Source organism: Podarcis filfolensis, assembly GCF_964270895.1.
Source record: "Podarcis filfolensis genome assembly, chromosome: 3".
Classification (NCBI taxonomy): domain Eukaryota; kingdom Metazoa; phylum Chordata; class Lepidosauria; order Squamata; family Lacertidae; genus Podarcis; species Podarcis filfolensis.
In genome coordinates this window covers 12,641,229-12,668,847 of record NC_139606.1, presented here as the reverse complement: position 1 = coordinate 12,668,847, position 27,619 = coordinate 12,641,229, and the positions used below count along the sequence as shown (strand labels likewise).

The window sequence follows — 27,619 nt, the reverse complement described above, 5'->3', positions numbered from 1 at the left end:
CTCTTCCAGGAAATCCACAAGTTGGGCACCAAGGCAACCCACCAGCATCAATAATTATTTTGGAACTGCACTGGCATCTCTGGCACCTTTGGCCTTTTCTGGTGCACTTAATGTGTGTTGAAATAGTCACTAGCTGCGGGATAAATCACAGTTTGAGTTGAGTATTGGTTATGCCACAAAGTAGCACAGCTGGGCATCCTGGCAAGTGATACACTCAGAAAAGGCCGATAAAGCTGCCAGCTGTGTTTCTCCTCCGCAGGCCAGCAGTATCCCAAACTGACAAACGGCCGGGGCAGAAGGAAGATAAGAACTCAACATGTATCACGCTAAGCAACTATAGACAGAGAAAGGGTGAGGGAAGACAGCATGAGAGGACATGTCATATCAAACATCTATGGTACTAAGCATCATTGTAAGAACTGTGGCTCTTGAAGAACACAGGAGTTTAGTTTCACTTTTAATTTAGATTGTAGCTTCCTGTTGTTTTCTATGGAAATAAACACAATGCTTTGCAAATTGGCTCTCTGCTGCTTTGTCATCTCCAGACGGTGGCTGTTAATGGGGATAGTGGCTCCCCATTCATCGGATACATAATTGGCAGGCAGTAGGAAGAGATAGAACAGGGAGAAGTTATCATCACTGACAGCTGGCATGAGAGAGCAGCTATCCTATGCAAAAAAAAAACCTACACTCATTTGTGGACAGTGGAACCTGTCTGCCTGAGGAGAGATGAACATTGCATTTGAAAGGAAAAAAGGGGGTGCGAGTGAAGAATCTCCTATCTGGTTCAGGGTGCAAATGACATCTCTCCTATGAAAGTGGTTGACATGTAGGACGAGAGGGAAGTGTCTCTCTCGCCCTCCCTTTCAAGCAGGCAGCATCAGCGTGAGGTCACAATGGCCAGTCTCTCTCCTCCAGGTGGGCAGCATCACAATGGCCAGTCTCTCTCTTTCTCTCTAAGGCAGACAGAAGCAGGAGCGTGGAGGCATAGTCTCCCTTTCTTTTATTGAGGTTGGTGGCCGCAATATAGTCACTAGTGTCTCTGTCACTGGAATAGGCTGCAGTGTGTAGGCAGAAAGAGGAAAGGAGGGAAGCTGGCGGGTGGGCAGCTTAGCTACTGCAGGACTTCTGCTAAAAGACAATTACCTCATGACGGCTGGCACAAAAGAGGCAGATTATAGTTATTTTACCTTGTTTACTTAATCTGCTCATTACATTTCTATTCTGCCTTTCCTCCAAGGAGGCTTCTGCTTTTTTTTTTATCCTCACAACCCACTCAAGAGTTGGGCTGGGCTGAGATTTACGTAAGGCTGGTTGGTTTAAGGTTGCCACTCAGTTCCTCTTCACGTCTAAGGGAGGATTTAGGTCTTTCCAGTCCAACACTCTTAACAAGGACACCAGACAGAAATTATGGAGGTAGACACAGGATTGTTGCCATTATCCAGATATAGCAGGGTGACAGCTTACAGAGCCAGCCCAGGTTTGGCATAGTTTGACAAACTGGCAGGCTGCAAGCAAGCAGAAGAATAGCAGGCCCTTGGCATGCCAGCCCAGGGAGAGCGAGGCTTCAGATTTCAGCTTGTGCCTGGAGGATGGATTAGACAGGAGAGAGGAAGACCAGGTAGTGGAAGGTAGTTGTATCAGCAATCGAAGAATGAAAAGAGGGAGACTGGAAGGAACAGCTATCATTTCCTCAGGAAGAGTGGAAAGCAGAGAGAGAGAAAAGGTGCCACTCAGAGCAAGCAGCTGGGAAACCCAGCCAGATGCGTTTCATAAAAAGCTTCTCTCCCCAGGTATATTACTACTACTACTACTACTACTACTACTACTACTACTACTATTACAAACCCATGTGTCACTTTCCCTACTTAATTAGAGCTAAGCCCAAATGGAAGATGTTTTCCAACCCTTTCACCTCTGCAAAAAACACCCCTTATTGTTAAAGCGAGGGTCTTCAAACAGGGTTGAAACTGTCCACCCTCACTCTAAACTGACTTTTTGGCATTGTGGTACAGCCAAATATGATTGGTGCAGCTACTCATAGACAGGAGAAAGTAGACAAAAAGCTAGGAACTGAGAAGGAATTGGTACAGATCGTACCAAAAACACTGTCCAGAGTGGCAGTGGTGTGTGGTGAAACATGAAATGAGATTTATCAGGAAGTGTATCAGCCCCATACCCAATAGGCCCCTTTCGCTGTCAAGATGTTTGAGAGTGCTGTACCAATCAATTTTGAGCTGCTACCTTCCAGAAATAAAGAGTGAAAACTGTCTGCCTTTGATGTTCAGCACAGCATGGAGGCATACCCTCCAACATGTCTTTGATGAAAATAGAGAATGATAATTTTACTATTTATACCCCACACATCTTATTTGGTTCCCCAGCTTACGTTGGGCAGCTTCCAACATATGTAAAAACACATTAAAATATTAAACATTTTTTTTAAAAAAACTTACCCATACAGGGCTGCCTTCAGATGGCTTGGGGGCTGGATAACTCCATACCCTCCAACATTTCTCTAAAGAAAATAGGGTCAACCTAAGGAAAAGTGGGACGTTCTGGGATCAAATCAGAAACTGGGACAGCTTCTCTAAATCAGGGACGTCCCTGGAAAATAGGGGCACTTGGAGGGTCTGTGGAGGTTGACCAATTTGAAATATTAGGGCAGAGCTGGAAGTTCAACCCTTATATGGGGGCAAAGCTGCCATTTCCTAGCATCCCATGGATGAATGGAGTAATCCAGAGCCTGCACTGCACCCATGTTCTGTATAAAACCTTTCTGTGTTTTAATTGCAAAGACTGAGTGCATTATTTGAGAAAACCTGATCCCCTCAATTAAGAACATGCCGACATGCTTTTAATTATACTTAGTGAGGCACAAAATGCTTTAATCTTGGTTTAAGGAAGCTTTTTATGACAATGTGTTAAAACTACAGAGTTCAAGATATGTATTTTCAACATACAGTAGTACCTCGGGTTACAGACGCTTCAAGTTACAGTCTCCGCTAACCCAGAAATAGTACCTTGGGTTAAGAACTTTGCTTCAGGATGAGAACAGAAATAGTGCAGCGGCAGTGCAGTGGCAGGCCCCATTAGCTAAAGTGGTGCTTCAGGTTAAGAACAGTTTCAGGTTAAGAACTGACCTCCGGAACGAATTAAGTTCTTAACCCAAGGAACCACTGTACAGGGCTTCTGTAATACAGCACATATTTTTAAACAGGAACACTGATACAGGTTTCATATTAATGGGGCCATCAGCTTCCTTTCCTTTCCATCCACCAGACTCGCAGGCCGGAGAGAAAAGGTTGTTCCTAAAACCAACAAAAGCTTTTTCTAAAAAAAGAGGGGGAAAGAAAAGAAAGAAAAGATACAGAAAGGCTTTGACGTTTCTGTTCAATACTAATGCCCTTGAAACACAATTGATTTTCCTCTTCAAGCTTGCCAAACCATCTAAATCATCTTTGTTTCCTTGGGCCTGTAACAAAACTCAGGGCAAGCTGAAAAAGTTCTGTGAATCTGATCGCCTTGTCTCCAGCGGCTCACCCCAATGTAGCAATTAGCCTGCCACCTTTAGCTTCCCCCCAGCTTTCCAAACAATGCCACCTACTGAATTGCTTCCAAGCACATCAGGCACTTAAGCTACACAATAGGTATTTTCTGCCCCCACCCCTGGAAAGAAATCAGCCAACTCTTTGAAAAGTATAATTATCTGCCATTAGCAGAAGAAAGGGGTTAAGACTGCTGTTCATGAAGGCTTTCCCAAAGTCTCTCACCACCACCTTGATTTTTTAAAAAAATATACCTGGGGAGAGAAAGATCACACACAAGCGTACTCATACAGCATGCCACTTCTCTGCGCAATACATTTTTAACAGTGTTCAGGGGAGAAATGCTTTTCTAGGATTACAGCCATTAAATACACCCCTTGTTTTATATCTGCAAACAGTAGCAGTCAACCATTCCTGCATAGTGCACCATTGTATTTCACCGAATACCATGCTGGCATGCAATTCAAAAGCAAGGAGGAAATCTAAACCTTTTCCTGTTTTGTTTCCACCACCTTCTAGAGTTTTCAGTTATGCCAAACAAGAGTCTAGAGAAATTAAATTCATACTTGCAGTCAGTAGGGAAACTTTAAAGCACACAAACACTGATCCCATTCTGGCAAGATCTAGAGGAAATGGCATCTTTGCTGTCATTTGGGCACACCCTCTGATTATCTGTTTTGTGGTGATTAAACTGGCATTTTCTCACTTACATTTTAATTTTTATTTTTTTTTGCATTTCCCATCCACTATCGTTTACACACAAGCCATATCTGGCACCAAGGAAATACATCTGATTAAAGGCCACATCTGATCTTTAAACATCTGTGTGCATGGAGTTTTTCTTTCTTTCTCCTATGCCTATCTACACTGCATAAACATGCTGGACTTCTACCACCATCTGCTTCCTCTAAAATGTTTATCTTTCTAAATATGAAAAAAAAATAAAATGAGTCACCCATGAGAAATATACCACCCACCACGAATTAGAGTTGTTGGGTTTTTTCCCCCTGAGTCAGGTTTTCAGCTTACTTTGCCATCACATTTTCAGGCATTTTTTCAGAAATCATATTCAACTCCTTCCCTGACCACTGTTGGGGGTTTTTCTGCTTAATCTGTTTTTCTATCCTAGAGGAAAATAGACACAGATAACCTAAAGTTACCAGATTTTTTTCAATGCATCCGAGGACACTTTTCAACTTCGATGGATTTTGTATGGGGACTGATTTGTAAATCCAGGGACTGTTCCTGGGAAATGGGGATGTCTGGTAACCTTAAGATAACCTGCATATTTTCAATTGTAGGTGGGAAAGCATTTGGGGAGAGGGGATTTTGAATGCACAAAACAGCTCTCCCTCCACCCTGCTTGCCAATCCTGTGCTCAACTTGAAACTATTGATGTCTTGGATCATTCTTGGATTATTCTTTGTCTATCTCCTCCCTCTTGACCTTACTGCCTTGGGTGACCCTGCTGGGAGTACGAGACTCCCGGCGGTTTCACTCAGAAGGATCATAGCAACTTGCAAGCCCACTCATCATGACAAGGAGATGATCCAGCGAGTGAATCCAATAAGTCCTCAACTGCAGAATAGGCGGGAGATAACAAGTGGTATGTTACAATGGCTGTGAAGGCAGATGAAGACTGAAGCTGATAAGAATCTACCAGCGTCATGATACTCATGACATCAGAATAGAGTGGAATGTAGCAACTATCAACGCCTCTCTTTATTAGCTGTGGCCAGTAAAAAAGTTTGGTAAGGATTTTAGCAAACCGTCTCCTAACTATATCCATGAGTATTTTGGTGCTTTTTTTTTCATTTCTTTTTATTGAATTTCACTTAGATAACCAAAAGGGAAAACAAATCAACAATTACAAAAGAAATATCCAAACATAACATAAAAATAACATCAGTTTCCGTTACAGTTCTTTGTCTTCACACTTGAATCTTTATATCTTTAAATGTTTAAATCATTCCTCTACACACCTATTGACCTCCATCCCTCCCGATTTCAGGCTTCTTAGTGTAAATAATTTCTTTCTCCTGCAGCCGATAATTGTTGATGGTTTACACATCGTAAGATCTATATCAAACCTGCTATAGTTTTTAAATTTCTATAATTCCCTTCAATGTATATCATAAATTTATTCCAGTCGCTAATAAACTTTGTATTTTTTTTGGTTTCTGATTTTTTGTGTCATTTTTGCTAATTCAACAAATTCAAATAATTTTATTTGCCAATCTCTAATCGCTGGGGTGTTTGGATTTTTCCAAGTATTTTGGTGCTTTAAAGTTTCCCTACTGACTGCAAGTATGACTTTAATTTCTCTAGACTCTTGTTTGGCATAACTGAAAACTCTAGAGGGTGGTGGAAACAAAACAGGAAAAGGTTTAGATTTCCTCCTTGTTTTTGAATTGCATGCCAGGGGCTGGATTTAACTGACTGGTGGGCCGGATTAGGCCCCCAAAACGAACTTTGGACATGCCTGCCCTACAAGGTCAAAAACATTTGGGGATTCAGGAAGGTATGGTTTATAAATGTACTTTTTTTGGTGAAAAAACTGTTTTGAAAACCTCTATTTTCAGCGTGTGGGCATGATGGAACTCAAAGTTTTTGATGTTGAAAATTATTGCAAAGACATGCTCTTTCTCGACAAAGAATGAAATTTTTGGATTTTTTATTCCTTGTAACAAAAATTTTACGTTTTTTGGACATCGTGGGGAAAAAATGGCTACTGGGTACAACTTTCCTACAATCCATAGCTGTAATAGAAAAAAAAAATTAATGAAACAAAGTTGTTCATCATAAAAATTAACATAATATTGGTTATTATAAGTTTTTTCCCGAAAGTAAAGTGCATACTTTTTTAAATTTGGGGATATTGGACTTTGAAGTTATGAAAATTGTCTATCAGGCAGTGACCCCAATGAATTTTCACAATGGATTTCCACAGATAGAACAAACTTGATCAAAACCACTTCGACACTAGATGAGTTCATTGATGATCTAACTGACAAAATAAAACATTTGATTCCTCAAATGATTCTTGTACTTTGTATCCTGTGGTAGTGCATTATAAAAGTCCTGATGGAGAGATGATCTCATCCATTTTTGTATCTTCCTAGGTTATCTATACATTCTGTTACAATACAAGTGTGTTTAGAATCCTGCTAATGTTTTGACCTGTTTACAATAACTTTGTATATACATTATGAACATTTCCCATTCTTTTTTAAATTTCTTGTCTTCTTGGTTCCTGAGCTTCCCAGTTAATTTTGCCATTTCGGCATAGTCCATCAACTTGGTTTGCCATTCTTCTCTGGTTGGGATTATCTCTTCCTTCCATCTCTGGGATAATTTTAAAAACATGTACCCTGCTGCTTCTTACCTTTTCTTTAAAGTACAAAGCCCCCCAATGTTGCAACTTTTCCACATGCAGAAGTTGCTCCATCCCCTTGATCATTAAGACTGCAATTTTCTGAACCTTTTCCAACTCTACAATAACGTTTTTGAAGTGAGGAACAATGAGCTTCATAGGTGAGTGGGAATTTGAACCTGGATGTCCCTAGTCCTGGTCTATCACTCTGACCACAGCAGCTCTCATATCCTGAACCCTTACTCCAGTGCAAGTTTTCCTCCAAGCTTGACAGCTGCTCTTCCTGCTTGCAAGCCCATCAACTCCTGTGTTGGTAGGGGGTGGGATCAGGAAACTACGCATCATTGCCAAATCTACAGAAGATTGGCCCAAGCATGCTCAGAAGAAAGCACTGTGAGATTCAGAGTGTTTAATGGCTATAGGGGCCAGTTTCTGGCAGCCATTCCCTCCACTACGAAGGAAGGGCCACTAGAGGATTAGCATGTTTTATTTCAACAACTATTAAGGCAGTTATAATACATATGATTCCTTGTAAGCCTTTTACAATTGCTTTAGTTATTAAGCTCTCAAAAATTCAGCTGAAATTCAGTTCTTCTACAAGGAAACTGAACTTGTTCAATCTGAAGGTGCAAAAGTTAAGTCCAAGATTAAGTTTTTCTTATCCACAGCTCCCAAGCACATGCCAGAATTTCTAGCATGGATAATCAGCAGTCTGCCTGAGGGTAGAAGTTCATTGTTCATTTACTTGGTTATTGGAAATTCAGGCTATAAAGGAGAAATTGCAACTCAGCCAAAGTTAATTTATGCAGTGAGAAGTTATGCTCTTAGAAGTACTGAAAGCCCAATGTTGGTTGATGTAAAAATATTAATCACCCATAAATTTCAAAATATACCAAAAGGATGGGCAATATGAACTTTCTAAGCTCAGGATCCAAATATTATTATGAAAGTGATGCTAAAAACCAATGAACACTGACACCTTGGATAAAGCAATGAGATAAAGATATTTGCCATGGGAAATGACTCAAATTAATTTAAGAATGTATTTAGGTTTCAGAAAATGGTAACAAGCACTTTAAGATTCCGTAAGAAAGCCAGCTGCTGAGACAAAAGCTTTCCAGCATGAATTATTTCCTGTATCATCCATGCCACTTTTCTTGTTAATTTCAAATCAGCATCTCTATATTAAAAACAAAACAAAACACCTTTGATCACCACATTGGGTTACAGGGGTGAAACTGCTACCACAATCAAAGGTATCTTCTGGAAACTTATTTACTTTTGGCAATCAGTCAGAAAGATTTTCTTTGTTTATGCCTTTTATAATTACTTTTACTTATTTTAATTATCCCTTCCCATTCCCTATCCCTTTTGTTTCTGGTTTTTGTTAGAGTGGAACAAAACAAAACAACAAGCAAACAAACACTGGCAGAGACTTTATTTTGGATTTAATTTGTGCAGCGCCTATCACAATATTAGGCATTTAATACTGGCTTGGATCCAAAGACTCTGAGCCAGACAATGGGACTTTCCCACCGCCTTGCTACTGCCATCTCTCACACCCTGCAAGCTGTTTCTGTAGGGTTTCTGTATCCTCAGAATAGCATGTGATCCAGCACAGAGAGGACTGAAGACGCACACACTCTTTCTCTAGCACAGGTGGAAGTGTCCCTCCTCTCACACAGGAAATATTTGCATCCCAGCCAAAATAGTACATTAGTGTAAATGTTGCAGTATACATGCTCTGCCTAGACTTCAACTTCAACTGAGTTGGGAAGCTTCCCCAAGCTTGGTCATGAGTTGTGCTCTGTAGGCTAAACTGCCCGAGGGCCATTTGCAGCCTTCTAATGTGAAGCAGAGCCATTTTCAAGGGATTCTGTTATGTACTGAAGTTCTTACCCTGGGCCAGCAGGGGGATACTGTAGATAGTTTTCACTCAGGTCCGCATATGCAAATAAGGAATTGAAAGTGACGTTCAGTGATTGGATAGTTATAGAAAGTTGTTACTGTTGCTTTGTAGTTGAGCTCTATATAAGCAGGTTGGCTAAACCCTTCAGTTCAGTTCAGTTCAGTTCAGTTCTTTTCTGGCCTGTGAATAAACAAGAGCTGTCTGAAGAATTGCTGTGTTGTCTGATATGTTCACCCACAACCTAACAGATTCCATCAAATAAACAGGGGAAATGGAGGTGATTTTGGGCAAGAATGAAAGTGGAAACAGCCCCAAAGTCCAAAGCAACCCAAAGAAGAGAGGATACCCCCAAAACTGATGTTGAGAGCAGCACTGATATCCTGAGAATGGCTTTAATGTATAGATGGAACCTCACCCAAGATAAATTGGCTAAAATGTATTTAAAAAGATCAGAAGTTTGCTGGAGGTGCAAAAAAGGTACAGACTCTTATATGCATATGTGGTGGGAATGCATGGCAATTAGAGAATTCTGGGATTCTATTTATAATGAATTTAAAAAACTACTCAGGTTCTCATTCTCAAACCCCCCCCCCCAAAAAAAAAAACCAGAAGCCTTCCTTCTAGGGATAATGTCATCAGAAATAAAAAATAATGTCAGACCACTATTCATGTACACAACATCCACAGCCAGGATTCTGGTAGCAAGGAGCTGGAAAAGCGAAAAGATGAGAGGGAGAATCAAAGGATATCCAACCACAGAAGGTACATAAAGAATGAATAATATTTAAAGATTACTTGAAAAATTACTGTAACAACAAAAATCTCCTGGCAGACTTTGACTGATTCTTGTAAGAAGAATGTGATAAATAATCATGTACTTTGGATAAGAATTAGGAAAACAAAATAATAGTATGATGCTGTGTGTAAAACAATCAAAATAAGTGATAGTACAATTGGTTTAGGAGGGGACGCGAGTGGCGCTGTGGGTAAAACCTCAGTGCCTAGGACTTGCCGATCGTATGGTCAGCGGTTCGAATCCCCGCGTCGGGGTGAGCTCCCGTCATTCGGTCCCAGCTCCTGCCCACCTAGCAGTTCGAAAGCACTCTTAAGTGCAAGAAGATAAATAGGTACCGCTTTCTAGCGGGAAGGTAAACGGCGTTTCCGTGTGTTGCGCTGGTGCAGGCTCGCCAGAGCAGCTTCGTCACGCTGGCCACGTGACCCGGAAGTGTCTCCGGACAGCGCTGGCCCCCGGCCTCTTAAGTGAGATGGGCGCGCAACCCCAGAGTCGGTCACGACTGGCCCGTACGGGCAAAGGTACCTTTACCTTTTACAATCGGTTTAATCAGAAGTCAACTTTATTTTTCCTTAATTTTCTTTCTTTTCTTTTTTTCTTCTTTCTTCTTTCTGTTCTGTAAATTAGTTATAGATAAAAGTAATGATTGGTGATGTATATAATGTATAGTTGTGTACTGTTGTATTCTGTGGTATATTATGGTGTGATGTGGGATGCTGTTTAATTTAATGTAGCCTGTCAAATAAAGTTTAATGATGATGATGATAATAATAATAATGGCTTTCATGAAAGCTTTTAATCCCAGATTTCCAACACACACAAAATAAATTAGTACCAATTAGTACAGTGGTACCTTAGGTTAAGAACTTAATTCGTTCTGGAGGTCCATTCTTAACCTGGAACTGTTCTTAACTTGAGGTACCATTTTAGCTAAAGGGGCCTCCCGCTGCCACTGTGCTGCCACTGCGAGATTTCTCTTCTCATCCTGAAGAAAAAGTTCTTAACCCGAGGTACTATTCCTGGGTTAGCAGAGTCTGTAACCTGAAGTGTCTGTAACCCGAGGTACCACTGTACTAGAGAGCATTTTTAACGATCTGAGCTGTGCAGAGGTATTGCATTAAGTCAACTTCATGACAGTGCAAAGGCCAATGGATCCCAATCACTGAGTACATGCAATAGCTGTGACGTTCAGGACCACTTGACAATACTGTAACATTACTTTGGAAAGCGAGAGCAGTTCATTAATTAGTACAGGGAAGGAAACCATTTTTCTGCATTACGTTCTACTGGGTAAACATGAAAACAGCCATATGGCAGGTTGCTCATCCATCTAACATATCTCTAGAGTTTGCAATTATCCCTAATGCAATATGGTAATTTCTATCTATCTATCTCATCTTACACCTAGCTGTTTATATGCTGAATGATCGGCTGCCGTGATTCTCCAAGTGCGCTGCGGGACACTAGAATGAACAACAAAAAGATTCCCAATTACCCATTAGCGTGTTATCTGTGGTTCCTAAGACAGCCAGAGGTGAGATACACAATTTGTGTTCCCTACACTTCAGCTAACTGAACATACAAGGAAGCCGGGAGTGCCTCTGATTTGTATGGGCAACTATCAGAGTGAACAGAAATGAGATGCTAGTCTGATTTTTTAAAAAACCACAGCAAGACAACACTTTCATATGCACAATGTGGTCACCCCAAAGGCTGCAAAAAAGAAATAAAAGATGATCCAATATCCCTGCCTTGTACAGAAAAGAGAAAAACGGCTTCAAAAATGTAACAGAAAACAAAATCAAATGGTTAATTTGCTGGCTTGCCCTGGGTCTGAGTTACATATCTGAAGAGCAGGGTCGGGATTACAGCCACTAAAGCTGCAGGAGGTTTGCAGCACCTGATCAAGACAGACTCCCTCAATCGCATGTTGCGAGGACTCCTGTGGCTGAGAACAAAGAAGTTCTTGGCCGGTCATGGTTTGGAACCTGTTCAGACAGGGATGGAGTCTAGAGGTGGTTGATGGAGGCAGAGGAAGGCAAGAGGTTGAGGAGTGGACACTGATTGATTGATTGATTGATTGATTGATTGATTGATCTGATGAGATTGATCCAAATAGCAAACCCTTTTGAGCCAATGAGAAAATAGCCTATCCCTTTGATTCTAACCCTCCTGCCTGGAGAAACAATTCCAAAACCCTGGGACCCAGCAAACTTGGAGACCCTTATAATAATTATAATCAAAATGCACATTGGAGAAGAAGCTCAGGTCTGAATACATAGCAATTCAGAAACTGTCCAGGCCTCACACATACATGGGCTTCCATGACTTTTGACATGTTTCTACTAAGAATCCAGTCAACAAATCTTGTCCATTTTGGCACAGAGCAGGGGTTTTCCATCTCAGCTGCTTTTGAGCTGTGCTGCATCATTTATCATGCAGATTGTTAAATACTTAAAGCCTTGAATTATGCAATGTTTAGTGTAAGCAGTTTTACTGACGCAATTCTCTGCTTGCATGCTATTAAACTGCATCAAGCAAGAACTAACTTTTTGTTCTTCCCAAAGCCTAAGGCTGTGCTGCATCAAGTCCAACTGAAAACAAACAGGAGAAACAGCTCCTCTCTCGGGATGCCCACGGAATTATCTCCACCCAACTTTCCAGATTTTGGAAAATCCAGATTTGGGGGTCCAAACTGACTGATCTGGTCTCCAGAACAGTGCCAATGCTTTAGCAATTTGCCAGCATTTCATTTTGACTTAAGCATTTTGCACATCAATGAAATTACAGTGCACAAAATTATATTGATGTAATAATATCAAGATTATTATTATTTATTATTTATTGGCACAGTAATTTAATTAATACGTAGAACATCAGAATACACAGAGCATACAGGAGAAAAGCGTTATACGTTTTCCTCTTATAATTCATTTTGGAATGTATAAAGGGTTCCAAACTGAAGTTTTGGTTAAATCAGGCAGATGCAACTTTAGTTTGGAGTTAGTGTTGGTTCCACTGTCAATCATGCTTTTCCTTGCATAACAAGCAAAACTATTGGGAACGTCTACATAAGTTTACAAGGATGAAAAGCAGTAAGCTCAATGTGTATGAGAAAGCAGCAAAGACAGAAACCACTCCAACACAAATGACTTTGAAAACCGCCTTTGATTTTCATCTATGAAATTGGTGCCTAAATATATATTATAATTATGTACTGAAGAAAATCACATAAATACTGAAACATCTGCCAAGCACACAGTGTTTCTAGTTTGACTGACAACAGTAGTGCTTAATTGCTCACATGGCACTATCTGTACATAAAGAGTTTGGAAAGCAAAACTAGGCCAAATTACTGTAACAGTAAAATAGACAAAGGTGGTATCATTGCTGAGTGTGTGCATGTGTGTGAGAGTGGAGGAACTGTCCATATTATACACTCAAACAATGAATGTGGGACAAGTTTTTTTAAAAAAAAAAAATCGCCTGCCCCAGGACATTAAGACACACCCCAGTATCATCAATATTGGTAGATGTACTACACTGTACTTGAAAAGTCAATGTGGCCCCATGTTGCAAGTTAAACATTAACAACGCCCTTCCAGAGTAGATCTTCTAAACTGATCTCACGGCTTGATTCCACAGCCAAAACATTATCTGTGATCTGTAAATACTGAAGACTATGCCAACATATTTAAAGCCTCCAAAGTTTCAGTTGATAACAAAATTTTAGAACTGAAATCCAGGCTTTGGGGGCATTAATTTTCTGTGGGTCTGTAATTTACTTTCCCAGCTTGCATATTTTAAAATGTTGTGTGTGTGTGTGTGTGTGTGTGTGTGTGTATTGCAGTGCCGTTTTAGTGTGCCTCACCCTAGGTTCTTTGTGAAAGTGGTTTTAAATAAATAAACTCTGTGCTTTGTTGCTTGCCTTCGTTCCAGAAGCATGTAATGACAGTCAGCAGAGCAGCTGATAATACTCAGGCATAAGCTCACTGACATTACAGTGCTGATTGGGTGTATGGGTTCCAGGAATAAAGTAAGGAATGATCCTCAGATAATTCCAAATCTTCATCATGAGTCTTTTAGCACTTGTGCTCCAGCTGTCAACACAGCTGTTTCATGCTCCTCAACTCCTTAGTAAACCAAGGAATGGTGTGGATTCTACTGTTAGGACATGGGTGTCTTGGAGCTGTTTTGGACTACAACTCCCATCATCCCTAGCTAGCATGACCAGTGGTCAGGGATGATGGGAATCGTAGTCCAGCTGGAAACCCAAGTTTGGGAAACTGTGCTTTAGACTGGTGCTTAGGACATCTCAACATTCCAGAGAGTGGCCAGAGCCACAGTATGAATGCCAGTCACATCCATGAAACAAATCTCCTAGAAAGTATGCCCCACGGAGAGCCTCAAGGTCCATAAATAACAACACCCTAGTGGTCCCAGGCCCTAAGGAAGTTAGATTGGCTTCAACCAGAGCCAGGGCCTTTTCAACTCTGGCTCCGGCCTGGTGGAACGCTCTGCCTCATGAGACCAGGGCCCTGCAGGATCTGATTTCTTTCCGCAGGGCCTGTAAGACAGAGTTGTTCCGCCTGGCCTTTGGCTTGGAGCCAATTTGATTCCCTCCCTCCCTCTCTTTCTTTTTTCTTTTCCTTCTCCTCCTGCGATGGGGCTACATTTTAATATTTTAATGTTCCATTATTTTAATGTTGTATTTTATTTTTGTTTTTAAGTTGTAATCATTCATCTTGTTTTTATTATTACTTGTAAGCCGCTCTGAGCCCGGCCTTGGCTGGGGAGGGCGGGGTATAAATAAAAATTTTATTATTATTATTATTATTATTATTATTATTATTATTATTATTAGAAAGAGTCAGAAGCCATCAGGGTCCATACGTCTCCCAGATCAATTTAATAGGGTCTTTAGGACTTGCTGATCAGAAGGTCGGCGGTTCGAATCCCCGCGACGGGGTAAGCTCCCGTTGCTCGGTCCCAGCTCCGGCCAACCTAGCAGTTCGAAAGCACATCAAAGTGCAAGTAGATAAATAGGTACCGCTCCAGCGGGAAGGTAAACAGCGTTTCAGTGCGCTGCTCTGGCTCGCCATGCTAGCCACATGAGCCGGAAGCTGTACACCGGCTTCCTTGGCCAGTAAAGCTAGATGAGTGCCGCAACCCCAGTCGGCCACGACTGGACCTAATGGTCAGGGGTCCCTTTACCTTTACCTTACCCCTGCAGCGATCAAGAACAGCACATAGCCCAAACCCAGTGAGGAAGTCCATTAGAAGGGTCTGAGTACAGGCTTTTCCAATTACAGCTTACCTTCTGCCTATCCAGTACAGTGGTGCCCCGCAAGAGGAATGCCTCGCAAGACGGAAAACCCGCTAGACGAAAGGGTTTTCCGTTTTGGAGGTGCTTCACAAAACGAATTTCCTATGGGCTTGCTTCGCAAGACGAAAATGTCTTGCAATTTCCTGCGGGGTTTTTTTCCTCCCCCCCCCTTTCCCCCAAGCCGCTAAACTGCTTATCAGCTGATCCGCTAAGCCGCTTAACAGCTGATCCGCTAAGCCGCTAAGCCGCTTAACAGCTGATCCGCTAAGCCGCTTAACAGCTGATCCGCTAAGCCGCTTAACAGCTGATCCGCTAAGCCACTTATCAGCTGATCCGCTAAGCCCGCTAAGCCGCTAATAGCGCTAATCCGCTAATGGGCTTGCTTCGCAAGACGAAAAAACCGCAAGACGAAGAGACTCGCGGAACGGATTCTTTTCGTCTTGCGAGGCACCACTGTACATAAAATCCAAATCAACAACATTTTGGAGCAGAATTCTATGATCTATGATCTAAGATACAGTTTTAAAACAAGCTCCTTTTCATCATGGAGGCCATGAAATCCCAAGCTGCACCAATGAGTGGACTTATAGCTCAGCCACTAAACTGCACTAGCTCACCTTTCAGGAGACCGCAGTTGTGAGATGGGGTTCTGTTTTTAATAAGACCTGGCACCAAAGTAATCTAAACTCTAGGTAACCCTGTGGAATTTGGCCTGGATTGATACAGCTCCCCACCAAGTTATCGCTAGCTCTGCTAATATGACTACACACAATAGAATTTATGATGGTTGCATTATTAGCTGTCTACCAATCAAGGGTTCTGTTGGCCTGGAGTTATTCCAAATCCAAATCTTTATTACGGTCATAGACGAGCATATTCTGGAGTATTAGAGATGGAAATATTTTCACTGTCAGGTTGCAACCCTAAACACACAGTGAACACTGTGAGGTTTATTTCTGACTAAACATGCATGGGATGGTGCTATTAATAGGATCTTGCTATCCAGAGTTGCTAGATGAACTTTTAAAGACAGATTTCTTTTTCCTTTATGCTATCTTAATAATCTGCTTAAGGCCTGCCTGTTTTAGTTCATTCTAGACAACGTGGCCTTCATGAGCAGGATAATTCAATTTTTTTAAATGTATTTCTTGCCGCTGTCTCCATGCAGAGAAGTCATCATTAAGTGAAGAAGAAAACATTACCGAAAAATCTTACAATTTGAACATGAGAATGTAGTTCCACTGCAGAGAAAATTTTTGGCTTTTCCACAAGTGCAAATCATTTACTTTTACTTACATTCTTGTGACGAGACACATTCCTGTCAGCAGGCATGGTAGTGGTACTATTTCCCCCTCATTTATAGTAGCTTCTTTTAGGAAGAACTTACAGTTTAACCGTGATGGTAATGATAAGCTGTTCTTGCTAAAACTGCATGAGTAATGATTCTTTTAGTAGAATATTCTACTGCTAAGAAAAAAGTGCTATCTAATTAATTAGAGCAGTGGTTTTCAACCAGTGTGCCATGGCACCCTGGGGTGTCTTGAATGATGGTCAGGGGTGCCACAGGCAACACTGTCCCTTCCTTTCTTCCTTTCCCTGCCCCCTCTGATGCCCTCTCGCATCTCTGCCTCCCAAAGGCTTGCACAGCTGTTTATTGCAGCAGCCCTGGCTATAAGCTCCATAGGCAAATGGTGAGGCACCTCTCTTTGAGGCAGTGGGGGGTGAGCCCAGAGATCGGGGTGACAGCAGCAACTTGCCCAGAGGACTCCCAAGGAGAGGAGAGGAGGCTGAGGGAACACTCCACAAGGGAGGGTGTTTGAAAAAGGGTGAGAGGCTGCCAGCTCTGCAGGCAAGGGGTGACATAACTGGGCTCCTGAGCCCCACTGGGGTGGCCCGAAAAGAATGTAGTTGGTTAAGGGAGCTGTGCATTAGAGAATTAGTTCTTCTAGATTTTTGCAATGGGAACCTACATAATACAGTAAATGAGTGTGTATGTGTGTTGTGTGTGTGTACACCCCCTCCCAATTTATACAGAGTGTGTTTGTACAGAGCTTTGCGACTTATAAAAGATTGTATTGTGCATTTTGTTTCTTTCAAACTGCTTGTTGATTATGTCCTAAACTGTAAGAGTATTAAACTGTATATAAATTGTTTAAATGATTCCATTCTATATTGTTGCTTACAAGTAATAAACCAGGGGTTGGATTAATCCATTTGAAGCAAAAAGGTGAGATTGTGACATCGAGCACCACAAAATTGCAGCACACTGTACAGAAAGTCATCATCTGACTGGGTCAAACATTTCACTGATTAAAAATGGCTTAATGGAGATGGCTTAATTATGTTTCATAGGAAGCTATTCATAAATGAAATTCATCATCTTCTGTTGCATTGCAAAAGCAGCCCAACCTTCCAGTAGAAACAAACAAACAAAATAGGTATGGCTGATAATGATTCTGCCATAGAGTAAAAACTCATGCTTATAACATCAAGTGCAAGCTAGAATCTAGTCTCCCTTTTGCATGCCTTTCCCATAAAATAACATATGGATTTTCCCACATCAGATTTTTCATGTGTATTTCTCCATGAACATTTTTCTATGCAAGATTTGAATCAAAACACAAAGTTCAAATATTGGCCTTCATCTCATACTTTACCGGAATGCTTGTGAGAGTGCTTGCATTGACCCAGTGCATTATTGTAAAATAGATACTAGGTAAAGGTAAAGGGACCCCTGACCATTAGGTCCAGTCGTGATCGACTCTGGGGTTGCGGTGCTCATCTCGCTTTATTGGCTGAGGGAGCTGGCGTACAGCTTCCGGGTCAAGTGGCCAGCATGACTCTGACGAACCAGAGCAGTGCACGGAAATGCCATTTACTTTCCCGCCAGAGCGGTACCCATTTATCTACTTGCACTTTGACGTGCTTTTGAACTGCTAGGTTGGCAGGAGCAGGGACCGAGCAACAGGAGCCCACCTCATCGCGGGGATTTGAACTGCCAATCTTCTGATCAGCAAGTCCTAGACTCTGTGGTTTAACCCACAGCGCCACCCGCATCCCTTAAAATAGATACTACTTTGTATTAAAACCCATAAATTATATTTGCTTGTATTGTGAATGTCTATGCAGTCATCTGATTTATATATCAAAAACATTTGTTCTAAGGTATTTGGCTCTATCCATCAATACCCTTGCAATATTGCTCAATGACATACCATCTTAACAAACATGACAACCTGGAAAGCATTTTTTTTTTTACCCACAAAACAACAACTGGCACTTCAAAGGGGAACAAAACACATTACAAAGAGGAAGACTAAAACTTGAAATGAGAGAAGACAGAAGCTTATTTACATTTGTACACTTGTCCAGAAATAATGGAAGAGTGATGAAATATTTTAAACCTGAAGCAGCAAAATAAGAACAAGTGTGTCAGCTGTATGCAAGAAACATTTTAGAAGAAGAAGAAGAGTTTGGATTTGATATCCCGCCTTTCACTCCCCTTCAGGAGTCTCAAAGCGGCTAACATTCTCCTTTCCCTTCCTCCCCCACAACAAACACTCTGTGGGGTGAGTGGGGCTGAGAGACTTCAGAGAAGTGTGACTGCCCCAAGGTCACCCAGCAGCTGCATGTGGAGGAGCGGAGACGCGAACCCGGTTCCCCAGATTACGAGACTACCGCTCTTAACCACTACACCACACTGGCTACACATCTAAGCTATACAAAGGGTCCTCTCAAGAGGAAATAGACTGCTCCTGGTCAAATGTTCCACTAAACAGTGTAGAACAAAATCCAGAAAAACTTGCTTCCTCCAACAATCCCAAACATAGTTGCTCCTTTAAGGAACGTATGTTCAAGATGAAGTCTGTGAGGAGCTTGTGCCATTTGAGAAGAGCTTTTGAGAGGTAACTACACTAGCATGGTCTGGAATGAAAATGAGATATCAAACAGGACAATCATGCACCCTGTGGCAATCCAAGTGGGAATGAACAGATGATCAGAAGACAATTTTTGAGTATCCTTCTCGATCTGGTTAGAAAGTAGCTCGTAGTAAATTTGCAAAACAAGGAATGTAAGATCAACTATTCCCATATGTCGCCAAGGTTTAGGAGGGAAAAAACAAGCACCATTTCTCAATATTAGAGTTTTGGCAGGTTAAGTTTTATCAATTCGGAGTTATGATAGCTGGCCTTATGCAAAAAGGTTTCTGCCAAAGCTAATGGCCAAGTTTCTAATATACAAAACAACAGAAATGAGACTGTATGATGATCCCATACAGGGTCCCAAATAACAGGAGGATTTTGTGCACTGCAAGGGCCTACAGTTGCACATGGTACAGAATATCCAAACAGGAATGCAGGTGGTGCTGTGGTCTAAAACATCGAGCCTCTTGGACTTGCCAATCTAAGGTCAGCAGTTCAAATCCGTGTGATGGGGTGAGCTCCCACTGCTCTGTCCCAGCTCCTGCCAACTTAGCAGTTCAAAAGCATACCAGTGCAAGTAGATAAATAGGTACTGCTGTGGCGAGATGGCGTTTCTGTGTGCTCTGGCACTCGCCAAGGTGTCCCGTTGCGCCAGAAGTGGTTTAGTCATGCTGGCCACATGACCCGGAAAACTTTCTGTGGACAAACGCCAGCTCCCTGGGCCTGAAAGCGGAGATGAGCGCCACACCTCATAGCCAAATTCGACTGGACTTAACTGTCCAGGGGTCCTTTACCTTTACCTTACCAAACAGGGCTTCTACTTCAATCATTTACATTAGCAATTTTCACAGTAAAGAAACACAAACTTTCATGGTTTTTGATCTCAAACTCAAAGGTCATTCCAGATGTAGACCACTTGGACTGCTCGCAGGAGTTATGGTTTCCGTGCTGCAACTGGCCAAGTCTTATCATATGCACTACCATTCTATGAATTTATTTATCTTACAGCAATAAAACATACAATTATAAAACAAAACAGTTAACAACCATAAAACCAGAAAAGAAGGGGGGAAACCATTTTAAAACAATTATCCATATAATTTAACTTAACTTCTTTTTTACTGCTCAGACTCAGTCAATTGATGCAGGAAATGATATTATTTGTGCCACTACATCTAGCTCAGACCCTGGCTCCTTCACAGACTCCCAAGAAGCATTTAAAAGGCACTTTCATGATTACTGTAACATAACCCTTGGCCCTGGAATGGCAATCTTAACAACCAGCCACTCTGATGTGCCTGAGGCCAGTTAGCAGAATGGAGCCATCAGCCAACATCTCCAATTCTCACTACAAACAGGAAATTTGACTACAATAGGTAATTGTTCAAAGTAGTGTGTGTCTCCAGCATTTACCGCATTTGTGTGTTATTGTGAAACAGCAGCTTTCAACAAACCCTTAACTGGAAATAAGACACTGTAAACATTGCCATGCCAAAGGGGGGAAAAGGACTCGTGTTGATAACTTCCCTTCAACAGCTGCCAATGTCTTTAAACCTCCAACTTCAGGAAGAGCACATCCAATTATAGCCGAGCAAAGCATTGCAGTGTTCATCTCCCAACATTTGTTTTAACTTAGAAGCAGAAGTGTCACCTGAAAACCTCTTTAAAACTAAATATAGGGCAGCTTGACATCAGATTAATTCATGACAATCATATTCCCACTTATCTGCAGGCCAAAATGATCTATCCCAGACAAGACAGATTCTCAGGTGCAGGGAAGAACATTCCTCCAGTATCAAGCAGAGGGTCTTTGGCATTCAGCGGTGTCCACAGTTCAGCAAATATTTACATCTGTGCTGGCCCTTTCCATGGTTATTTCATCCTGCAGCAGCTGAACTGCAAACGAGATCCCAATCTTTCACAGGCTAAGACAAGATCTTCAGACCACAATTACAACGGAATTAGGCCCAAGCATTTACCGGAAATTACCTTTCCCCCGTGCTGTAAGTACAGCTTTAATGGTAGATCGGGCCAGGAGCCATGAGGAATAATGCAGTTAAGCATTCTCTTGTTTCTAAGCAAAGCATTAAAATATTAAGCAAGCTGAGTGTTTGCATCACAGAGGAGCCATTGCAAACAGTGAAGCACTACTAGTACACAGGACAAACTGAGAAGCCTACTATAACTCAGGCTGTGATGTTTAGATGACTAATGTTAGATTAACTGATTTAAAACCTTTTAACTGGTTAAAAGGTGCCTCCAATTAATCAAACGGCACATTCAAAAAAACCTGTAGTTTTTAAATGCACGTACTTACAAAAATCACAAGTGGCAGACACCATCTTAGAAGAGGCATTCATGCTTTTCTCACACAAACACAGGATGTAATACCTCTTCTTTGAGGGTATCTGCTATGACTTGTTCTCAATCAGATGGGAACCCTACAATGAACAACTGTCAATCATTTCCTCAGCATTAGTGGCCTAATGGTCCGCTTCATGAGCACAGGCTGAAAATTGGATTACAGAGCAGTAGCAATTTGTGTGAACACAGTCTATTTCCTTGTTTATTTGCTTCCTGAGGAAACTTATCTTCTGCTTGAACGGATCAAGCAAAAGCACCATATGTCATTTGAGAGGTAATGGGCTCATGTTTTCCTTTGACTACACTGCACTGCACTTTTCTCTTTCAGTAAGACTCTGCTCACTTGGTTTCTCAGCTGCTGAACAGCAGTCACTAAAGAGCTCAACTGAAAGATTGTCAGCCACTCCTTCAAAAGACACACACTGATTATCATCCCCCCCTCTGCCTTCCCGCCTGTCATACCACTCTAAACTGGCTCTGTAAGCTGCCATCTGCATTACACATTTGAAGAAACATCATACCACTTTAAACAGCCAGCAAGGTATCTTGGGAACTGTAGTTTGTTAAGGGTGTTGAGAGTTTCTCAGAGATCCCCATTCCCCTCACAGAGCTACAACTCCCAGAGTGGTTGAACAATCAGTCCCTCTCCCTAGACTCCCCTCTGTGATATTTGGCCCCCAAAGTGATACATCATCATCTGTGGAGGTGTCATCATCTGTCAGTGAAGAGCTTTCCCCTTCAGGAAAGGCATCTGGGGACAAGTCCAATAGTGAGCCAGTTATGCCAGCTCTGCCTCTATCTCCAATAGACCAGAGGTGAAAGCACTGGTGTGAGAAAATCATGCGTGCCAATTGCTAGATCAACATCTTAGCTAAACCTAGCCATGCATAATACTCCTCTTCCATGTTTCACCTGCTTGTAACCTGTAGCCCACACTGCACTAACTTCATTACTGAAACTTCCTTTTTTTTAAAAAAATAAATAAATTAATTTTCCAAATTTAACACAACACAAAATAACAAACAAACATATAAAAAAGAAAAACAAACATACATTCAAAACTTCTTACAGTTAATAATCCAAATTGCATTCCATTATTGGGTGACTTCCTCAAATCCTTCCTAACTGATTTTCATTAAATCTCATTTCAACAATTTTCCAATATCCACTTTCTAGTGAAATTAACTTGTTCAAATTACTAACTTCCTTTCTTTTCATAATATTCTCAATCCATCATTTTATACAATTCAACATAATTTAATCCTAAACCAAATTTAGTACTTGCAAGTATTTCCACTTATGTTATATTATTATATTTTACTAAATATTCCTTAAATTTCTTCCATTCTTTTCCATTACTGAAACTTTCAAAACTTCCAGTCATTGTAACATTTTGATTTCCAGTTGGGGAGCCATGACATTAATGGGTAAAAACTAGACAGCTTTCTCTCCATTATCATAGTGATGCGTTCCCCACCTCTGACAACAATACATTTTAATACAGTATACTCAACAACCTCAACAGCTTTCTTTGCTTTTCAGAATTTACTCAAAGTAAGGAACGCAGAAGTCCATTGTTCAGTATAAAGGAAGGAAATGAAGGTGAGGTTATTTTAAGCACAAAATGCACACTACTCATTATTGTAAGTTATTGTCTATGTGGGCTTTTTGTATTAAGTGAAGATCATTACTTTATTAAAAAGACAAATGAGAACTCTGAATCTTGCTTCTTTAAATGTGAATAGCAAATGGCAAATATACTGAAAATGAAAGATGAGTTCCGGCTGGAGGCAGGGGCGGGGGCGGGGTGCATATTCACATTGTTTTATTTGCTTCACTGAATATTCTTAAATAGCCCAATCCAGCCTAAGTTCAGCATGCTCAAGACCCAATATTTCTTTTGGGAAAGTTAACCATATGAATAAGATCAGACACCAACTTTGCAGAGTAGCAACGAGTCCTTGGAAACCGCCTCACTTTGAACACTGGGAGCTTCTCTGCTTTTTATTGAGTTTATAAGAAAAGCAAAACATTTCTGGAACATGGATTTCAGTGTTTACCACCACAAGTGAGAAGCCATTAAGAAAGTAAACAGTGGAACCTTATACTGTCCATTTTAAAACATATAAAACTAGTTTATGCTGAGGCAGATCATGTAGTTCAGCACTGTCTATTACTCTCCCTGGCATGCACTCAGACAGAAACCTTTCTATGCCCACCTAGCAGAAATGGCTTCAGTTTCAGAAGCTGGGAACAGAACTTGGTTCATCTGCATGCAAAGCAGGTACTTAATCACTTAGCTATGGCACCTCCATATCTTTTTTTGTACAGCTCTTTTTCACCTTCCCTTAAATTCCCTTTACTAGAGTTACTAGTAGAGTTTACTTATATCCTATAAAGTCTTCCTTCAGTTTTCTCCCACCCCTTTTATATTTTAAGCTCTTTGACTATCATTCCAGGTACAGCCAATCTATCTAGTTCATCATAAGTATGGCAAAGTCCACAGCTGGCACATAACACAAATTGACTGACCCAATATATTCATTCTTTCACTTGCATACCCATGTTTTATAAACCCCATTTAACCTTACACTTCCCCAAGATTCCTTCAAAACCTAACGTTGCCCTTTGCTGTTCACTTTCCACATGTCATCCCTGAGTGACTTCCTCAAATCTTGCTCATGATATGTGAGCAACAAATCTTCCTCTTCATACGTGGAGGCTATGCCAAGAAAGCAAGTACTTTGAACTCTTTCCCTCACTAGATTCATATAACTTTGGCTTTATTATTTCTGGCTTCAGAAGTTGATTTGTTAGTCTATGCTGTTTATATTGAGTGCACCTCAGGGTTCCATGTTTAGCTTCTGCACACTTGTTTGATTTACTTTGGTAGTTTAAATGGAAGAGTAAGATAGAAATACAAACATGTTGTTGAAAATTTTCACCAAAGACACCCAGCACTATCTTTGGGTCTTAGACCTTTCCCTTCCATCCAGTCTTGTAACTGTCTGTCTGATATTTCCATTTGCATGTTTCATTGTTCGCCATTTTTCCTCATAAACACATCTCTCCTCAGTTTCAGTATCCACGGACAACACCATCGACTCTGTTGACCAGGCCTCAAGCCTTGGCTTTAGGATGCCTACATCTCCTTTGCGCTTCACATCCAGTCCACTGTAACATCATGTTCCCTTGCTATGCACAACACTGCAAAAAGGCAGCCCTTCTTCCCTGTTCCCTTACTAAGCACTCTTTCCATGCTCTGATTACCACCTCACTTGAAGACTACAGCCTTTTCTTCACTGGCTTCCCCTTCCCACAACTTAGTTCATTCACCTCCTGCCACCAAAGTTCACCCCTCTCATCACTCAGACCCCATGGCAGTTGCCTACAAACACAGCCTGGCAATGAACCTGACAAGATCTGTCTGCTCCCAGACAGACTGTGTAAGAGGCCACATTTTAGGCTTGAGTAAAACAGGTGCTATTTATACGGATCAGCCTAGGCACTGCTGAGCAACGATGGTGTCATTGTACTCAGCACTTTTCTCCATGAAAAGTAGAGAGTTAGTTTCAAAATATATATATTATACATCATCCTGATATTAACACAGCAAGACAGTCTTGATAGCACAGGTAGTATTTTTGGCTTCGGGACATCAAGCGTCACAGAAGGACTATTGAGCATGCAAGTCTAGTGCCCAGAAGCTGTCACTGTACGGAAATGGGGAGGGGGGGGAGAGATACCACATCCTTTCCTCAGCTGTTAGAACAGGAAAGAAAACTGGAGCGCCATAAGGATTTTACAATTGGTTCTTAAGTTACACAAACAAGACATTTGGAAGGTAATTTCCTTGGCTGAAGGCTTCCATTTTTCCTCCTCACCCAAAACAAAAACCTTATTAAGCAGTTTCCATTGGGAAGGCAAGCTTTTGCCTGTGAAATGGGGCTCTTGTATTGCATCCAGGACAGGGCTGCTGTTGAAAACTAAGAAAAGCAGAGGTTCATCTGATGCAGCTTCTCATGCACAGCACATGTGAAATCTCTTACTGCTTCTGAGCGCTCTCCAAGGGCCCTGTTCTCTTGGTAAAGTATGGCAAACCTCAGCATAAGTATTTAGCAACAGATCAAGCACAAACTATCCTTACAGAAAAATGCATCTCCAGCCATTTTTGATGCAGAATAAGGAGGCATACATCCGTCCGCATCAGTGACTGCTCGTACTATCCTATTGCTCAAAGCACCGTCTTGTTAAAGCATCTGAATCTGCACCAATTATATTCTTCAGTGCTTGTTTTACTTTCAACCCTTTAGCTAGTTTTTTTAAGAGAGAGAGAGAAAGAGAGAGAATGATGGATGCCCCCAGGACTCTCCTTGCACACTTACTGCAGCAAAGCAGTTACAGATAGGTAGCCGTGTTGGTCTGCCATAGTCAAAACAAACAAACAAAAAAATTTCTTCCAGTAGCACCTTAAAGACCAACTAAGTTAGTTCTTGGTATGAGCTTTCGTGTGCATGCACACTTCTTCAGATACACAGATGCGTCTTTAAGGTGCTACTGGAAGAAAAAAATTTTTTTTTGCAGCAAAGCAGTTCCTCAGTTTACCCTCTGGTTTGAAACCTCAAAGATGCAAAGTATGTTTAACCTCTTTCCACCCCGCCCCATGCCTTGGAATAGATAATGCTTGCACTCTGGTTTCTTTTCAATCTCTCTTTTGTGTTTCCTTTTCTTTCTCACCAACTCTCCAAGCAAATTGCCCACCCTGCTTCGGACAAAGTGTTAGTTATGTTTGGACTCTCTTCTTGTTATGTACTGAAGTTCTCACCCTGGGCCAGCAGGGGGATACTGTAGATAGTTATGCAAATAGGGGATCAAAAGTGACGTTCAATGATTGGATAGTTTTAGAAAATTGTTACAGTTACGTTGTACTGGAGCTCTATATAAGCAGGCTGACTGAACCATTCAGTTCAGTTCTGTTCTGGCTTGTGAATAAACAAGAGCTGTTTGAAGAATCGCTGTGTCGTCTGATATGTTCGCCCACAACTTAGCACTTCTCTAACCCCATTTGCCCTTCTGCAAGTTTATCTGGCATCCATTGTCCTCCCATTTCCTTATTTCGTCTCATCTCCATCCTCTGCAGCCTTCCAGTATTGCAAATAGTTCCTTCTTACCCAGTCCTCACCTGCTTTCTTTAGATTGAACCCATTAATTCCCAGTCCGGTCTGAATGATGTCTACCTTTGCAATACACCACCCATTTGGTTACTTTAAATGTTGGCTTATATTCTCATTGCTAATTCCCCTTAGAATTGCTACGGCACACCATGGCTATGGGTTAAAAAATATATGGGGCAGGTATGTGTGTACACAGGTCCACAAGAACACATGGTAACAACAGGGAAAGGCTGAAGATCCCAAAACATTTCCCCCCGTTGCATTCGCAATTTCAGGGCCTTATGCCATACAAAGGTATTTCTGCTCTCCATAGGATTAAACAAATCACTTTTGCTACTATTACCGTGTCGATCACTGCTGCTGTTCCCTCACCAGCTTTTTCCTCCTGTCAGAGAAATAACTCCTTGTAGCTTTTCAGTCACTAGGAGAAAATATGCCACTGAGACTTTTATCCTCTCCCAATTTGGGCGTTCGTGGCTTGACGGAACAGAAAGACTATAGTTCAAACAAGCTGGCAGGTTCCTTTCCCTAACTGCTGTGCGCTAAAATGTAACACATCACTGGATGCCCATTTAACTCCCCTGAAACTTCTTGAAATCCATTCTTATAGCAGCAGAAAGTCCAAGTCTGATTGCAATACTTACCTTACCATACATGTGTAATCCATGGGGTGTTAAATGCACAAACCAAAAGAACAGCATCTATGCCATGCTGCAGCAACATTCCTTTATTTTTTAAGAATCCTTTTTGAATAGCTTAACATGTATTCCCACCTTCGCTAAATCACTCCCCAGACGGTGGTGCTGGAGTTTGTACTGTGCTGTCCTGCCTTCGTGAAATGAGCTCAGTGCTTTATTCAAAGGGGTCCCAGGGGAACATATGAACTTATCAGTCTGCCTTTTACTGAGCCAAAGCCATTTTGTTCATCTTGCCCAGCACTGCCTGCTCTGACTAAGCAATGACTATCTGAACTCTTAGCCGGAGACCTTTCCCAGCCCTCTCCAATATCTCTGCTATCTGGAGGTGCCAGGAATTGATCTCGAATCCTTCTGCATGCTAAGCATGTGCTTTACCACTGAGCTACCTCTGATTCAGCCACAAGCTTAACAAAAGTAACTTGGCTTTACCTTCACAGAATCAGAGAGTTGGAAGGGATCCCCAAGGGTCATCTAGTCCAACCCCCTGCATTGTAAGAATCTCAACTGGATC

At 41.4% G+C, this 27,619-nt stretch overlaps 1 protein-coding gene and 2 long non-coding RNA genes across 6 annotated transcripts in view; 1 reads left to right on the top strand and 2 right to left on the bottom strand.

Annotated features, from left to right (window-relative positions):
- The window catches only part of PLCB1 (phospholipase C beta 1), a 466,407-nt gene that overhangs the window by 293,306 nt on the left and 145,482 nt on the right, over window positions 1-27,619 (bottom strand). The window lies entirely within an intron of this gene.
- LOC310759588 overlaps window positions 1-27,619 on the top strand; it is a 283,329-nt gene that overhangs the window by 253,600 nt on the left and 2,110 nt on the right. The window contains exons 2-5 of one of the 2 annotated variants that reach the window (XR_014546434.1): window positions 879-1,011; window positions 1,698-1,793; window positions 11,032-11,157; window positions 22,779-22,838. This is a non-coding gene — a long non-coding RNA (uncharacterized lncRNA). Of the gene's footprint in view, window positions 1-64; window positions 1,012-1,697; window positions 1,794-11,031; window positions 11,158-22,778; window positions 22,839-27,619 lie in introns of those variants that run through there. The other variant, XR_014546435.1, reaches the window with a different exon arrangement.
- On the bottom strand, window positions 10,890-12,408 carry LOC310759607. The gene is made up of 2 exons (XR_014546460.1): window positions 11,524-12,408; window positions 10,890-11,086 (listed from the first exon to the last, which is right to left on the bottom strand). It is a non-coding gene; the product is annotated as an uncharacterized lncRNA (long non-coding RNA).